Source organism: Amblyomma mixtum, chromosome 2 (genome assembly GCF_055824585.1).
Source record: "Amblyomma mixtum isolate Tamu chromosome 2, ASM5582458v1, whole genome shotgun sequence".
Taxonomy (NCBI): Eukaryota; Metazoa; Arthropoda; class Arachnida; order Ixodida; family Ixodidae; genus Amblyomma; species Amblyomma mixtum.
The window spans coordinates 136,291,477-136,307,383 of NC_143013.1; positions in this window are offsets into that span (position 1 = coordinate 136,291,477).

Below are 15,907 nucleotides of genomic sequence, written 5' to 3' on the forward strand. Positions count from 1 at the left end.
GGCAAATAACTCGAAGGCCACCTTTATCATTGACACAGGCGCCTCAGTAAACATAATTTCTTCTAACTTTGCTGCTAAAATTTGTTCACAAGTCAAACCAACTGAGAGCACTGCCTTCGTCAGGGGAATCGGCGGAGACTTGTCACCGGCGGGAGAAACAGAAGTATTACTTCAATTTGGATCAGCCAAATTCATCGTAAAGATCATAGTTCTCAAGGACTGCCCGTACGAATTGCTGGGTGGGCTCCCATTTTGCCAGCAGGCAAACTTGCTCATTGACTTTCGCCAAAAAGAGCTAAAGATCGGGAGCGATGTATACCGGCTGCAACTCGACGCTGGCGTGCAATCGCAGGCAAATATCGTCACGGCACGAAGTGAGGACCAAGTTCGCATCGAGCCTCGTACGGAAGCCATTCTGAGGGTACGCGTAGCGAGAAATGGAATTCAACTCGTCGAGCCGAACTCAACCCTTAGAAATGGAATGCAAGTTGCGCGGACCGTCATGAACGTGGTCGATGGGATTGGGATCGTCCGTGTTGCTAATCCTACCTTGTCGCCGATAGTGGTACATCGCGAGACGAAAATTGGCTGGGCCACTTCCCTACATGAGGCGCAACTCGGACTCGCCGAACCACACGACCCTTCCGCGACGAAGGACTTCGACATCCAGACTGGGCCACACCTGACGCCATCTGAAAAGGGTGAGCTCTTGTCCCTGATTCACAAATTTCGTCACCTATTTACAAGCCAAGACAATCCGATTCAGCGCACCCACGTAACGGAGCATGCTATAGATACGGGTAGCTCTGCTCCCATTCGTCAACATCAGTACCGCCATTCACCCTTCGAAAGGGAAGTTATTAAGACACAAGTCGAAGAGATGCTGCGGGACGAAGTTATCAGAGAGTCGCATAGCCCATGGTCATCGCCCGTTGTTCTCGTAAAAAAGCCGCAGGGCGGTTGGCGTTTCTGTGTTGACTTCCGGAGAGTGAACTCTGTCACTAAGAAGGACGTGCATCCACTGCCGCGGATTGATGACATTCTAGATGTGCTTCAAGGGGCCAGGTATTGCACCACGCTCGACCTCACTTCAGGCTATTGGCAAGTAGGAATCCGTGAAAAGGACAAACCGAAGACAGCATTTGCATGTGGATCTGGTCTATATGAGTTCAACGTCGTTCCTTTCGGACTATGCAACGCACCCGCGACATTCCAGAGAATGATCAACAAGGTTTTGAGCGGTCTCCTTTGGAAGGTGTGTCTGGCCTACTTGGATGACATCGTCATCTTCTCGAAAACAATGAAAGCGCACCTAGAGGACTTGAAGAAGGTGTTAGGCGCTCTTGACGAAGCCAACTTGCGTCTGAAACCTGAAAAATGCAGCTTCGCACATCAAGAAATTAGATATCTTGGCCATGTGCTAACTGGCGACAACATTAGACCAGATCCGGAGAAAATAGCCGCGATAGAAAAGCTTCCAGCTCCGAAGAACAAGAAAGGCGTGCAGAGTTTCCTGGGAATCTGCAATTATTATCGACGCTTCATCAAAGACTTTTCTCTAATTTCCCGGCCTTTGACTAACTTGACCAAAAAGAACGTTCCTTTTGAGTGGGATGCGGCCTGCGAGGCGGCAATGCAAGCGCTCAAACAAAAACTGACTACGTCGCCAGTTTTACGTCAGTTCGAGACCGGCAGGCCCATCGAGATTCATACCGATGCCTGCGACTACGGCATTGGTGCTGTGCTGGTCCAGAGGGAAGACGGTCGAGAGCATGTCGTCGCGTACGCCAGCCGTCATCTTAACAAGGCAGAGACCAACTACAGTACAACAGAAAAGGAATGTCTGGCTGTCGTGTATGCCTGCAAGCAGTTCCGCCCGTACATTTTTGGAAGCCAGTTCACCGTGGTCACCGATCAAGCCAGCCTCTCATGGCTGATGAATATCAAGAATCCGAACGGACGCCTCATGAGATGGTCCCTGTTATTACAGGAGTTCGACATGACGCTGAAACACCGCCCTGGTGTGAAAAATGCAAATGCCGACACCCTTTCTCGCCTGCCACATGAACCGGCACCGGTTAGTGAAGAAAACTTTGCACCGCTGCTTGTGCTGGGTCGCGTGGATATAGGTAGAAAGCAGAGAGAAGACCCTTGGATGAAGGAGATGATCCAACACCTCGAGAACCCGAATTCACCCGTTGCCAGAACACTGAAAAGGACGGCAAGGTGTTTTCGAATAATCGACGGTGTGTTGCACAGGAGGGCGAAAGGATTCGAGGAAGACTACGACGCACTGGTTGTACCAAAAGGCTTGCGGACTGAGGTATTAAGGAGCTGCCACGACGATCTAACGGCAGGCCACCTCGGAGTCAAGCGCACATGGGAGAAAATACGTAGGCGCTACTTTCGGCCTAAGATGTTCGCAGAGGTGACGAACTACGTGCTCTCTTGCCCTGACTGCCAGACGCGGAAAGCCCCACCTGGCAAGGCGATCGAGTTTCTCCAGCCCATTCCACCGGTAGGGAGGCATCAACAGGCCCGCGAAGTAGTCGCTCAGCGCGAGAAGCAGCGGCAGCAGAAGAACAAAAAGGCATACGAATCAAGGCGACGTAATGTTTTTTATCCGGGAGACCTCGTGTACGTGTGGACGCCCTCTCGGTCGAAAGGAAAGACCACCAAACTGCTCCACAGGTACCACGGACCGTTTCGTCTACTTCGGCAAGTGGCAGAGAACAACTGGGAGGATCGTCAATCGCACCGGTCGCAAGCGAGATGTCGTCAACGTCGGCCGTCTGAAGCGCTGCCACACTCGTCTGGATTCAGAAAAGGACGCCGACGACGAGTCACCAGACAGCGATTGCGGTGGTGATGATCGTCGTGATTTCACGCGCAGTGCTAGTGTGTATGCAAAATCAATACCTGCTGTGTCCCCTACAGCGCGACCCAGCGATCACGAAACGTCGGATGACAGTGCGCCTGAGGTGTATTCTTACAGCCGGTCGTCCCCTGATTGTGGCCGTGCGGGGGCTCACACCGAGCCCAAAGTGGTCAAGACGCATGGGTACGAAAGTGACACCGAGTACTACAGTGCAGATGAAGGAACAAACTAAAATAACTGTCGGACTGCCCGTTCCAGCAGACAACTTGTGTTTTGTGTAAAAATGTACATACGAACATTTTGAGAGTGCAATGTAAGGTTTTCGATTGCATTGTTAAATCTGTATGTTTGTGCATCCTGCCTGTGTCATGTAAATCCAAATAATTCTCACGTTCGTTTTGCCATGTCTTGTTTAGAATAGCAGATGTATTAAGTTTAGTCCTGTTGCGCGCCACTGTCTGGCGGATTTTATTTTATTGCCTTGTATCAAGTGTGCACGCCTTTCCTTTGTATTCGATTCTTGTAAACGAGTGGGACACTCTTTTTCGTAGGAGGGAGGTGTCGCGTAGCGAGCTTCGCAGGTTTCGCGCGCCAGTTTCTCTGACAGGTTGAATGTGTTCTCCCCACGGTGCGACTGTTGCTGTCCGTGTGCTCCCTGCTGTGCGGGGAGCCATTAGAGGGGCTCACACTCCGACATTTGGCAGAGCCGTTTTCTCTGGGGCTCTTTGTAAGCAGGCATTGTGCGTCTCCTCCCCGGCCTTGTGTGAATGTTTAGTTAGAGAAAAACGCAGTAAACTGCGAGGGGACGAGGTCGCCCAAGGCCGCGTCCGGGCCAGCAGAGCGGGCGCGCGGACCCCCTGTGGTTTGCAGGAGAGTCGCGCGAAGTGATAGCCTCGGGCGGCACACTGCCCGGCGGACCAGATATGCCGGAGACGAGCCGCGAGGGCTGAGGGCGCGGACGGCGGGTCGCGTGGTGCACCGACTGCGAGGTTTGCGTTCCCTGTGTTTCGGGTGTCGTTTTGTGTGTATCTGTGTGCCGAGTGGAAATGCGCACGTCTTCGGGGAATTTTACACGGTGCTCTCGAGTAAACAGCCTCGTGGGCACCGGCGTGCTATTGGCTGCTCTGTTTTAAAGAAATCCTTGTCATTGGCTCCGACAACAGCATTTCCGATTGGCTACTAAAAGTGTCCCCAGAATCCTGGGCAAACGTATTTAAGAGCAGAGTTTTGGCGCGAAGAGGAGACTCGAGAGAGGAACGGCTGCCTCCCGGCTGCTGCTCGGGACCTCCGCTCCAAAGATGCTGCACGCCCCGGGGTATGACTGACTGCTGTACTATGTGACCTCTTATATTTCTGTCTTAGTTTCCAAGTTTAACCAGTGATTCGCATCTATCTTCAATAAATCAAGTTGACCAATGCATCTAATCGACGCCTGCTGTTCCCCTTCTTCGATGCGGCGGAGCCACCGTTCCGTCCCGACTTACGCTTCGTTACACTATTATATAAAAAAGGGCTCATATCACAGGATACAATGTCAGTCAGGTTATCCAGCTGAAGTAAGCAAAGAATAAAAATAAATGGGTGCAGTTTTCACTGGATATAAACGAATGCATGAGAACTGCTTCAAAGAACTGTTCATGAACTCGGAACAGATTGGAAACACAGACATAACAGTCCCTGATAAGTGTGTTCATTTAACAGAAATGAACACTTACAAAAAAGCTGGCTCATCCGGGTTGCTAAGTTATATATATAGGGATATATCTTGTAGAGAAATCATCAGCTAAACTGCTATACTGTGGGGCAAAGGCTCCTCCGAATACTAAGTTCCGAACCTCATGTGAAGCACGGCACTGCAGGAGCTTTGGTTGGTCTGTCCAGCGGGCTCAATATTTAAGGCTACGTGTTCCCTTGATGGAGACAGTTGGCAAGTACGTATGTGAATTTTGTACTAAGCTGCCATTGAAGCATGTATGTGTTGACGTGTTGGCAAATGCAAAGAAAAACATGCCTATCGAAACATTTTCTTGCTGAACATGCACAAGACAGTGTACTGGATGCCACTGCCATGTGACAGTGAACATGCACAACAAACAAGACAGTGTGTGAATGATAATGCAACACGCTGCAACCTCAAACAACACTAACTAGGTACCTTGCAATGCGCTGCCAAGTTTCATGACATTTTGAATTTTGTAAAACGCAATAGCAAGTTGGCCACAATCATAAATGGAGATCAGTGAAAAAGTGGATGAGTGAAACTGCTATGAGAAAGATGTGCAACAGACTGGGCAAAGGGTATTTTGTCTTTGTCGAAAAGATCAGCATCATCATTTTTACATTTTTCACAAAGTTGTATTCGTGTCTCACATGCTGCATACATATCGTAAAACTGTCCTCAGAATGACATCGCTTTGAAGCAGTTTTGACCACTGGTTTTGTAGAAAAAGAGAGGAACAGAGCTGTAGCAATCACTTCATAAAAAGACCTCAAATATTGTAAATATCCATGCCGCAGTCTTTTGGATGTATAAGACGACTTGCATGTACACTGAAACTTGCTTCAAGAAGTAATATGATGCAGTTCACCGTTGAAAAAAGCTCAAAAGCTGAAGAAGTTTAAATTTTTGTTTCCATGCAAAAGTGGGCCGTGTCGAACTGTACACCCGTGCTTGTAAAAACATAACACCAAGGAGGCCTAAAAGTTAAAAATATGCTGAATGGTTTGTTTCATAGCTCAGTAGAATCCAGCATGCAAAAATATGGTGCACAGGGGCAGCATTTTCCCATTTGACAGCATTTGAAGCAAGTGGGATACAAGTCTCTTACTCAAGAACATTTTCATGCTGTTCCCTCATGGTACTGAAAATGACTATCACTTTCATGAAGATTAGGCATCTTCACTAAAAATGTGCTCTCTTGTTCCACAAGCACAGAAGATGAAACAACGCTTTCTTCGCAAAGCATGCAGACAGCGATGCCAAATGGAGGGTGCTCGATTCTGAACAAAAAGGGCAGCTCAAACACTTCAGTAATCAATTCTTGGCACGACAGCAAGATTTTACTGTCAGCAGCAAACACCTTGAGAATTTTAACAAGTTTGCCGTTACTTGCTTCCAGGTAGCATGAACATGTTCTTTCTGCTTGTTGATAATGGGCGCTGTGTACAGTGAACCCCTTGACACGAGCTCTAAGGTACTCACTTACACGTGCCTCGGAACCAATGTTTTGCCTCAACCGTATTTGGATGGGTTCTTCATAGACACAAGGTGGCAAAGCTGCACCTAAGACACTAGATTTGTGCTGTTTAGAAATTTTACCTGAAATTAGCTCCTGCTGCTTTTTCAAAAATGGAGGAAGAGGTACCAGACGTTTCAAATAATTTAGAACTCCATTCATAATGAATCTTTCTGATATTTGCCGAGGAACCCCTTTCGCAGGAGACACAAGCTTCAAGATGTCCCCGTTGCCCCCTTCAAATGGGAAGGTTGACGTGGCCCACAGTGGACCTGTCATCCTAACAGATTTCGCCAGATGTAGAAGTTGATGAACATTGAATGTTTGCGCACTTTCAACATAAAATATTTTCACTTCCTCCACAAACTGTTTCAGCAACCTTTCTGGAAAAAAAGTGTCACTGCGTTCAACACTTTCTCTCAGCAGCATAAAAATGCCTTCTACCAGCAATGAAAAATGCCTAATATATCTATCTGGCAGAATGTTTTGAAGGCATGGTACACTGTAGTATAGCAACCAATACTTCCATGCTGTGGCTTTCCAGAGTGCCCTCTCTGAAATTGGCCTTGGCAGTCTCGAAAAGCTTATTGGTGGCCGTGCTTTCAATATACGCTGATTTAGCTCGGCAATTCTATTTCCTACATACCAAGGCTTCCCAGTTGCAGACAGCCAAAGCTCTGTCATTTGTGCAGTCACACCCTCCAGGACACAATGCATATAATCGGCAGGGAAGCCCCAGACCAAGTCCAATGTTCCTAGCTTCGTAACTGGAGATGGCCCCTTCACTCCATCGACAGAGCACTTTCTTGTAACTCCAAGGGACATGGCTGACAGCACAGTGTCGTGGGACCTTTCAACCATGGCACCGCCTTCAAACGTGTACTTTACTGTGCCTACAACAAAAACACAACAAATCATTAAAATCAAAATTCACTTCATGCTGCACAGATCAAAGCAGTAGTAAAGAACAAATGAAAATAATTAAAAACATGAATATAACACCGGCAAAGTATAAAACATCCAACTAGCCAAGTAGGCTGTTATTCCTTACTTTTACCGCTGGCAACCAATCTGCTATGTAAAACATATGCTGCATATCTGTGTCCTTCATAAGACTGAATGAAAGCAGGAGTCTCACCGTCAACTAAAGTTCCTTTGTTAAGACACCAAGTGCAGCCGTAGTACCCATTGTACTGCTTTGCATTGAGCAAAGCAGCTCTGGTCGGTCAGTCCACACAGCAGCACACAATTCTGACTGCGGACTCCACAACTTGATCAGCAAAGGTCCACATCAGGCTGCCAACCTCTTGGAACTTGTCCACAAAGGTTTTCATAAAGAGATGTGCAGGTGGATGCTCCTTGCCGAACCAAACTGCTCCAACCAAAATATTCTTCCATCGCAGAGGAACGGGAAGCTCATTGAGGGCAACTTGTATTGGCTACACAGAACCTTTGCTTGACTTAAATACCGGTGCACCATCAGTATTCATCGTCAAAGTTAGGTCACTCCATTTCATTTCATGGTCGCTGCGAACTTTCTTGTAGAGCAGGCCATCTGTGATATCGGTGAGAGCCTCTGGGCATGATGAAGCAAGCTGAAGCAGGTTGCTTCCAACGATTTTGCCCATGCGTTTCAGGAGCTGTTGCAGTTGTCGCTTCATGTTAAGAGTGATGAAAAAGCTCCCCTTCTTCAAAACTTCTCCTAGGCTTGCAACTTCTGAACAAATTCGGCAACGCCAGTGGCTGGTACCATTGCCATCAATTAAGAACTGGCAAGTCGGGCAGAAGGCATGAATTCTCACCATTTTTGACTGCTGAAGCTTCCACAGTTTTCGAAAGCCATATTTGGTTGAAGGAAAAACCTCTTCAGCAAAGAGGGCGTTCAGAAGCTTGAGCAAGCTGTCAACTTGTGTCCATGGTAGCTTAGCTGCCACAACCAATGATAATATCAGGAGCATGGCTTGCAGTCGAGTTGTGGACTGGCCAGGAAGAGTCGTCTTTGAGTTGGCTGCGATGAAATCAGAAAGATCATCATCTGGGTCGTCAGCTTCCGCATACACATCAGGGTCTCCCTGCTCAGCATTCTGGTTAAAAGAGGCAGCACTTCCTGCTTGTTCAGAGGGCTGAGGTAGTGGCAGCAGACATTCTTCATTCTCAGTTTGTTCGTCTGTAACCTCAGCGTCCCCTCTTGGTATCTCATTTACTGCAGCTGACTGCAAAGAATAAACAAAAGAGGAATGTATTAGCTACATCAGACAGTGACGAAAGCCCGAGTGGCATGCTTTGAGAAATCTGGCCGATTAGTGGGTCAGCATCTTGTCATGGCATAACGTGAGCCTAATTAATGCTGGATTGTTGCTCCATCCTCACACCGCTTGTTCTTTACCCAGATTGAGCATTTGAGACTATTCCAGCTGACGAAATGGGAATGGATGTGAGAGAGCAGCAGTTGTAATTTCGTCCACTGCACACAACTCTGCCATTGGCTGTGAGAAGATGCTGACCAAGTGACCGGCTCCAGCTCTCACAGTGCTATAAAGTGAGCTTCACACACTGACATGAGAAGATTTGTCTGAACCGGTGTTCTGCTGGACAAAGAGAGAGACCTGAGAGATCCGCTATGTTGAGGGCTCAGTGTTTTTACTTTTTGTCATTTTTACTGGTATGCACAGGAATTTTCCATAAAAATTACTACGGGCTTTAAAAAGTATCAGTTCAATCCGTGCTGCTCACAGATGATGTCAGAGCAGAATTGCATGTATACTTCTCGGCATTTATTGCATACTTAACCAAGTGTTGTCAGTAATCAGAGCTTTATTTCCTCGGATGTCTTTTACACCATCGCCTAGGATGGTGAGAAATGACAGGTGGTGGCTAATGTACGACACGTAAACTCATGTTTGCCACATCTACATATGGTATGCCGATGTAGTCGACACCTGTCACACATTTATAGTGTTCAGTTGGAGTTCGTGTTTGACTGCATTTATGTTGATGAACTCTTCTATACGCAGCATTTTTCATTGGCGCCTGTGCTCAAGTCCCCAAATGATGGCGGCTACATCCAATTTGGCTGCTATTTGGCTGTATTTCAGCCTGGCTATGTTACAAAAGGCCCTCACAACGCAATATTTCGATCCACATTTCACCTCACCAGTCTCCTTCTGCTTCTGTTTCTTGTTCCTCTTAATTCGATGCTGCGGAGTGCTTTTTTTCCTGATCATTGTACACCCGCGCCGCCTTGTTCTCTTCTGCCACAATCTTTGATGCGACAAACTTTTTTGCCATGGTTTATGCCGCATCAATTCATCATTTCCGTTTCCTAGCCCTGTTTCTCATGCTGCGTTCTGCTATCAGCCGTCTGCATCCATCACAGACAATGTTTTGGACGTTGATAGGCCATGTAAGCTCCGCCTTTTCAGGAACTCTCTTTAGATGCTTACCGCGCAGGCAAGAGCATGACCACTGCCTGCGGTGGGTGTAAGGACCCTAGGTTCTCGCGATTCCGCAAAAAAAAAAAAAAACTGACTTTAGCTTTCTCCCCCCCCCCCTTTCACAAAGAAAAAAAGTTGTGGGGGGGGGGGGAGTTGAAATACAGAATAAACGAATAGGTCCAAGTTATTCAAAAGGCAACGCTTCAAAGGAGCGCGGCACAGTCTAGCGAAGCAAATCTCCATTACGGTAATGCACGCACATCGCACAGCAGCAGCCGCGCCGTCATGATCCGTGCCGCCGGTGCTCGGCGTTTCGAGCTGTCCGGCTCCAGCACCCGTTTGCCCTTCTTTGCTGTCCCTACTTCGCTCAACTTCTGCAGTGCCTTTTATTTCGCAGCGACCCGTACCTCCTTTCCGCATCCACACCCACAAATATGCACTTGCTCGCCCAGCGTTTTGCTTCAAAAATTCACTGAAAAGCGGGCTTCTTCTCATGGCTCGCAAGCCTAATGGCAAAGGTCGCTTTTGCAACACTGCACAGCTCGGAAAAAAAAAAAAACACTTGTGGATTCTTTATGAGTTCATGGAATGTAAAACTTTTCGCCGCAGAAAGTGAATGGGCCCTAGAATATGACGTAAACAAGTCGGTGAATTACCTGAGGTGCTTGAGACGTTGCAGCGGATTCCTTTTGCAGCCGGCTCCATGTCGTCTGCCACGGAATTTTCGGTGATAGCGCATTTGGCTCCAAATAGGCGCGGTAGCGTTTTTTGGGAGGCATGTTGGAGCACCTCCTTTGCACGCTTGTAACAGGCTTGTACAAGTAGATGAGGCGTTAGCTTGTATAAGGTGCAAGAACGACACTGAAGACAGATGGAACGCACAGCCAAGGAGGCGACGACAGACTGCGCGGGAAATTCCGCGCGCCCGCCTCTCGTTTCCTTTTTTTTTATAGCGTGCTTCAATGCGTGCCCGCCTCTCCCAGCAAGGCAAACGCTACAATCTAGCCAAAAAGAAAGTGGCGCTTACAAAGTTAACTACTACATTTGCAACATATAATACACATAATAACTCAATCTGTTTCAGAGCAACGCGCTAAAGCTGTGTGCAGTCTCATCAGCATGCAATTTTTTGTTTGATAAGACTGCAGCGCCACACACACCATTACGTTGTCAAAACATCATGTAGAGAGTTTGTTCCAACCGTTCCAACATCCTTTTTGTTCTATACTGCGCGACGTTGATGACTTGCTCCCGAGTGTGCATCAGTGCAATGGTGTTTTACGTATACATAAAGTTTCTGCTTGACAACGTGAAAAAAGTCACTTCATCGGTTCTTGTGAAAGATTTCCACCCAAAGAGCACGGAAGATTTTGCGGCGGGAAATATCTATCAGGTTTATTGGGAGGGGGATGAGAAAACAAAGGGCCGATACTACGACGGAGAAATCCTACAGATGACAGGTAAGAACACCTTTATTACTGTCTAGTACTTTTGTAATTTCTACTTTGCGGCAGCTGTAGCTACCCGTGTATTTCCAGTGCTTTTAATGTACACGTAGGGCGTTGATTGATATTGAAACTTCATTCAGCCTCTATGTATGTACCGCCGTGAGCACGCTTAACACGGACGCTCGAGCGATTGTCTTTCACTGACGTTAGTGCCGCTGGGCGTCGGCCGCTGCGTCTGAGACAAAATTAAAGTGGAAGCAGGGCACGAGCTGTCTCCAACGTCCGCAAACATACCGTGCAGTATGGTCTTGGACTGCGCCCAGCGCTCAGAGGCTGTAATATCAGTGCAGGACGCGCAAGCAAGCGTTCCTGTTAAGCGTGCTGACGGCGGTACAGCACTCGAATTTGCTTGTCAGGGCTATAGGAATGTGTTCTTGAGCTTTTCTGCGTTTCGTAACGCGCACCGCCGTTGTGCAGTTCTCACGTTCAACTTGCAGGTTTGCGAATTCCGTCCTGTTTGCAGCATGTTGCATGTTGATGGATGTAACGAAATTAATCTGGCAGTGTCCGGTAGATGGTAGAGTCGCCCGGCTGAAATTCCCCCGGCCTCGTGAATACGTTTTTTTTTCTCACTGGCGCCCCTCCAGGGATTCTTCATTTGTAGTTCATTTTTCAGTTGTAGTAATGAACTGTCTTATGTACAAGTGATGAGTGGCTGGTCTTCCCAGGGTGAACCCGTTGCTTTTGGGGGGGTGGGGGGTGGTATCACTTGGGACTAGTTCGGAAGCGAAGCATAAAATGTATACTTGACTGCTCTCGGTTACAGCTCAGTTGATGACCATGTCCTAGCTACGTGTATTGAATATTAAACTGTGAAGGCTCTGTAGCCGAGAAATCTGCCAAATGTGACAGAGGTTCTCACGCCACACTAGGTAGGAAGTGTCGATTCTGCATTGTTTCTTGAAAACTTGACATGAATGCGAAATTCTAGAGGCCCCGTGTACTGTGCGGTCAGTGCACATTAAAGAACCCTAGGAGGTCGAAATTTCTGAAGCCGTTCACTGCGGTATCCCTCATAGCCTGAGTTCCTTTGGGACGTTGAACCCCCATAAACAAAAAAACCTGGGGCTGCAGTTTCATATAGCAATATTTGTTACTGCTGCTGAACAGTGGCGAAAATGATTAATTCTAAAAAAAAGGACAGACTGCTCAATTGAGCAGCCAGTCTCTGATGAGTGTTGGGGGAATTCTGGCTGACGGCCTGATAGGCACTGTCAATTAAATAATTTAGAATAGAAGCTGCTGCAAAAGGCTTGGTGCAGGAAACATTATCTTGCATTTTATCATTACACTCAATGTATGGAAAATTGTGCGAACATACTCCTAAAAGAGATTTCTTTTCTTCCCAGAATCCAAAGAAGAAATGGACCAACATATTTTTGGTCAACGACATCGTGGCGCAGTCGCGCGCCCCGCAAAACGCCCAAGAGACCTGGCACGTGATAAAGTATGTATGCGCAATTGAAACCCGAACCTTGTAATGAAATGTGATGTTTAATAGGTTTTCAGTAACGTTGTGTCACATGCAAGCATTTCTGCAGTTTGCGTCTAAAGAAATTTAATTTTTTTTGTAACGTTAAAGACAATATGGGTGAATATGTGTTTTGACACTGTGTTAACTACTGCAGGTTCGAAACATCAAAAAGTTGCGGATGCTCGCGCAGCAGGCCGCAACGGACGACCTTAGCACGGAGACCGCAGCAGAGAAAGAGGTGCAGAAGCTGAGAAAAGAAAATGAGGAGCTGCGCCAGCTGAACATCAAGCTGCAGCACCAGCTCTTGCGCTTCCTCTCAGCTGATGGTACACTCCTTATAATGAGTTTTTTTTTTCCTGTATTTCCTGCTGGTCAAGCTTATTGATTAAATGTTTTCAGGTCACATAACCTGGGAAAAATTTTTGGGTGGTTTAAGAAGGAAGAGTGTGTGTATTGGGGTGGGAGGGGGGGAATAGCTTACGGCGCATATTGAAATCTGCGGACTGAAGAGCAACTTGCTCTCACTTTGAAGGATTTAACCTAGCCATGACTGCCGACAAATCTTTTTGTGTTACTCTTTTACTCTCTTCCCTTGCTTTAAAACACCATACCAATAATTGTTGTACCTGCTTCGGTGGCTGAGTGGTCAGGGCACTTGGCTGCTTAGCCAGGACACCTGTCTTCAATCTTGGCCATGGTGGCGGCGTTTTGAAGGAGGCAGAACACAAAAAGGGTCCGTGTACTCTGCAACGTCTGCATATTAAAATCCCCATGTGGCCAAAGTTATTCCGAAGCCCTCCACTGCGGTGTCCCTCATAGCCTGTGTGTCGCTTCGGGACATGGATTAATTGTAAATTGTGGCTAAGCCATAAATCAATTTTTTATTTGTTCACAAAGTCAACACGCTAGTAGTTCACTCAGTCAGGTTGGCTTGTTCAATAAGACCAAGCTTTCCATTAATGTCAGATCTTAAAATTCATTAGTTCAGGTGTTAGAAAAAAATAATAAATACCTGACAAAGCCATATCTAAACATGCCGTTTCTTGTGGGACACGAACTGATAGATTTTTTCGCACAGCAGTGAGCCATGCCGCAAAAAATCCGAAGCCATGGGAAGGAATAACGGGGGATAAGGTTGTAGTGGAGCTTATTTTGGAGGCACTTTTCGCACAGGTGCATGGCTGATTATGTTGGAATGAATGGAACATCTACCACAAAACTGCGTCTAAACTTGAGTCGGGCATGAATCTGCAGTCAAATTGTCAACCAGCACATGCATGAGCGTGTATGAGGGCTGTTTGTGGAGTGCGAGGCGTTTACCATGGGAACAGGCACACAATATTATAAATATACGGGACATGTGCCTCGCGGCCCGCTCCTAACAAAGACTCAAGACTCGTCCTCTGTGGCTTCAACATTTCTCTTTGAAGCACTGAGGCGACCAACTTGCAATGCATTCTTGCAAAGAGCAGTAAACACAGGAGAGGACGCTGCAGCCAGGCAAGGGTTGTACTGCTCCACTCCGCACCGCTGAGGAGCGTTCTTTCAGTGTTGTAGTTTAGAGGCCTTGCACTGGATAAATCGGGAGTGCTCCACATTGTACTCTTGAGGGTAGCTTAAGTATTGTCTGTTTTCTGCCTCAATATATAAAAAAATTAAGCTGTGCTCAAATTTCCCATTACAAAAAACCATGATTGATTGGTTTATGGGGTTTAACGTCCCAAAGCGACTAAGGCTATGAGAGACGCCGTAGTGGAGGGCTCCGGAAATTTCGACCACCTGGGGTTCTTTAACGTGCATTGACACCGCACAGTACGCGGTCCTCTAGAATTTCTCCTCCATAGAAATTCAACCGCCGCCGCGGGGATCGAACCCGCGTCTTTGGGGCCAACAGCCGAGCACCATAGCCACTGAGCCACCGCGGCGGCAAAAAAAAAAAACCCATGATCGTTGGTGAAGTTATTTTCATTGGTCTACATCTGTGCGACCCTTTGCAGCACTGCCTGCTGCGTCTGCACCTTCCGCGGCCGTGGCGGCTGCATCTGCCAGTGCTGCACCTGCCCGTGCTGCTTTTGCCTCTGCTGCATCTGCACCTGCGGCGTGTGCTTCTGTTCCATCTGCGACATTGTCACCTGCGGCATTGGCACCTGCGGCACCGGCACGCAGGACGCTCAGGGCCACAAATCCGGGGTACAAGTTTGCACAACTTGTTTGGGGCTGAAAAAACGAGCCGTACCTTGTGCTTGTTAGCAACCTTCTTCAAATTGTGTGACACTTTGTGCACATAAGGCATGACTTCAGGTTTTACCGCAGGGCCCCTTTCTTCAAGATTCTTTGGACTCGTGCAGCGTTTTGTTTATTGGAGGAGGGTTTCAGCGACAGCAGTCAACACCACCGAGGGGAAGCCAGCAGCCAAAAGGCGTCCAATCTGATTTCTTAGGCTATCGTGCATTTGGTGTGGACAGGACTTCGAAAGCGAGGACTCAAAGCATAATGAGGCGATGGCGCGCTTCACAATTTTTGAGTGCGCCGTATTGAAGGGCAGCAGTTCCTTGCTAGTACGAGGATAATAACCCGAACATAAATGGTCCTCCCGGAACGCCAAGCTTAGATCTAAAAATTGTAGTTTCCTCTGCCTTGGGAGCTCACGCGTTAAACAAAACGCTGCACCAGTCCGAATAATCTTGAAGAAAGGGGCCCTGCGGTAAAACCTGAAGTCATGCCTTATGTGCACAAAGTGTCACACAATTTGAAGAAGGTGGCTAACAGGCACAAGGTACCGCTCGTTTTTTCAGCCTCAAACAAGTTGTGCAAACTTATACCCCGGATTTGTGGCCCTGAGCGCGCTGCGCACCTTCATACGCTGCATGGAAGGAGTGGTGTACGAGATACCCCTGACCTGTGGTATGTCCTATATAGGGCAAACGGGGAGGTGCATCAACAAACGCCTTGGGGAACATGACCAAAAGGTAGTGAATAATAAAGACAAATACGCCACTTTGGTGAGCCACGTTAACACGTGCAAGTGTGCACCTCGACTGGAAAAGGCGAGGATTCTGGGCAAGAGCGAATTCAAGCAGGCGAGGCTTTTATTGGAAGCCTTTCACATAAAGAAAAAGGCAGCCTTGTGCGTGAGTGACACATCAGTTAGGTTGTATGCGGCGGAGTACGATTTTCTGAGCAATAATGGTCGTGCTAGGCGATAAGTCAGAGCTGCGATAACGCACGTGGTGTGTAGATGTGGGCGTTGCCTGAGACTATAAATGTATGTGTTTTTTCAAGCAATAAATAGTTGGAAGTTGGCGCCTGTCCGTTGTCTCCTCGTCTCTTTTTGTGTCGTGAAATCATTTGCGCCTAGGTGGGTTTTTTCTCAAGTT